The sequence below is a fragment of the Microtus pennsylvanicus genome, chromosome 7 (genome assembly GCF_037038515.1).
Source record: "Microtus pennsylvanicus isolate mMicPen1 chromosome 7, mMicPen1.hap1, whole genome shotgun sequence".
NCBI classification, from domain to species: Eukaryota; Metazoa; Chordata; class Mammalia; order Rodentia; family Cricetidae; genus Microtus; species Microtus pennsylvanicus.
Window position 1 is genome coordinate 109,980,115 of NC_134585.1, and position 2,084 is coordinate 109,982,198.

General features: G+C 43.0%; 1 non-coding gene across 1 annotated transcript; it reads right to left on the reverse strand.

The window, feature by feature from the left end:
* Positions 1 to 970: 970 nt before the first annotated feature.
* On the reverse strand, positions 971 to 1,073 carry LOC142855244 (U6 spliceosomal RNA). The gene has a single exon (XR_012911499.1). It is a non-coding gene; the product is annotated as a U6 spliceosomal RNA (small nuclear RNA).
* Positions 1,074 to 2,084: the final 1,011 nt, after the last annotated feature.

Consider the following 2,084-nt stretch of genomic DNA (forward strand, 5'->3'; position numbering starts at 1 on the left):
TGCGGAAGTCAGCCTCGCGGTGAGAGGACGACCGCCCCTCCTGTCCCGGGGCAAAACAGAAGGGAAGAATCCCTGGGAGTGAATGGGAAGGACACTACAGTCTCCGAAGACCGTGTCCAGGGACAGGTATCCTCACGCCAGCGATCCGGGACCCTTCGTCCTCTAAGTGCAAAAACGACCCTGCTTCCCACTCCCTGGACCTCTCAACCTGAGTCGTTGAGCATCTGCGCAAATCAAACATCCACTCCATCCAAATTCCACAGCTCCCTCCCCTCGGTTATTCCTTCTTATCTTATAAAGAACTAACTAACCTTTACAATTGCAAACATTTTTTTAATGGGCATTTAATTAGACTAATTATTGGAGGATCTTTCTGGGAAGATCACTAGATAGAATGCAACTCAGGTTTTATAACACAAACGATTAAAACAGGCTTTCATTGTCACCCAGAGAGACAGAAACTGCAATAAATATTTTATTGTCAGTTTTTAATAATATAAAACCGTCCCCATGCAGACATGGCAGCAGCCGATAAGGCCCTTCAGAGGTTCTAGAACTCTCTGAAGAGTTTGGGATCGCCTGTTCTGAAAACAGCTGCAACGCTTGCAAAGCAAGCAGCTCTAGCCTTAAAAATAGAAACTGAAAAATGTTTCTTTCTATAAAAAAAGACCTCTTTTTCCTTTGAGACAGGATTTACGGTGTAACCTAGTTGTATTACAAGGGTGTGCCACCACACCCAGCCCCCCCCCCAAAAAAAGGAAAAAACCCACTTTTCCATCTATAGAGAATGTCAGTGGTTAGTGAAGACGTGGGTTTTAAATCAGCTTCTACTCGTAACTGCACAGGAATGGTACTGCATACAGAGGTATTTCCAATTCTACATCACAGAGCCACTTTCAGTTGCTGGTGTGGCCTCTGGTGACACTGTTGGAGGGTCCACTGATTTTGGTCTCTGTCTACTTTTTTTTTTTAAAATATGGAATGCGTCACAAATATGCGCGTCATCTTTGCCCAGGGCCATGCTAATCTTCTCTTTATTGTACCAATTCTAGCATATGCGCTGCCAAATACGTTTAAAATTAAATTCAGGGTAGGTCTTTCTCCAAAGACAAACAAACTTAAGATCTGTGCACGTGGACCGCTGCTCCAATCAGCAACCATCAGGCAAATGCAAATCAAAGCCCATTCACACCCTCTAGACTAGCTGGTACCAGGGTGGGGATGAACTTGGCAATGATAGAGAGTTTGCCAGGGATCGTGGTTCTGGGTCTGAAAAAATAAACAAAACAACAGAAAATAAGTGTTGACTGCAGGAAAATTAGAACTCTTGAGCGTTGCTGCTGGAAAGCGAAGTGCTACAATCACTGTGCAAAATTATAGTGATTTTTGGAAGGGGAAAAAAAGAATTACTATGTAATCCAGCAATTCTACCTCTGGGCATAAATACAAAAAAAAGAGAAAACAAGATTAAAACTCTTTTTTGTTTGTGTGTTTGGTTGGTTGGTTTTTCAAAACAGGGTTTCTCTGTGTAGCCACTGCCTGGCTAATTTGTAGCAGGCTCTCTCTTGGGCCACCAACCAGCTCCCAAATCATGACATGGAGACTTACTATTAGTTATGAATGCTCGACCTTATCTTATGCTTTTCCCACTAGCACTTATAACTTAATTTTTTTAAGATTTATGTGGCACCAGAATTTATTCTTACTGCTTCTACTGGCTTTAAGGGGAACCTAGTCTCTTTGAATGGATACGTTGCTCAGCCTAGATATAGTAGGGAGGGCCTTGGACCTTCGTCAAAGCAACGTGCCCTACCCTCTCTGAGGAGTGGAGTGGGGACTGGGGTGTAAGTGGAGGGGAAGGGAGGAGAGGAGGGAGTGGAAACTTGAATTGGTATGTAAAATGAAAAAAGAATAGTTTTCTTTTTTATTGATATTTATTGAGCTCTACATCTTCCTCTGCTCCCCTCCTTGCCTCTCCCCTCCCCCCTTCAATCTTCCCCCAATTTACACAGGAGATCTTGTCTTTTTCTACTTTCTACTTCCCATGTAGATTAGATCTATTTAAGTCTCTCTTAGTGTCTACA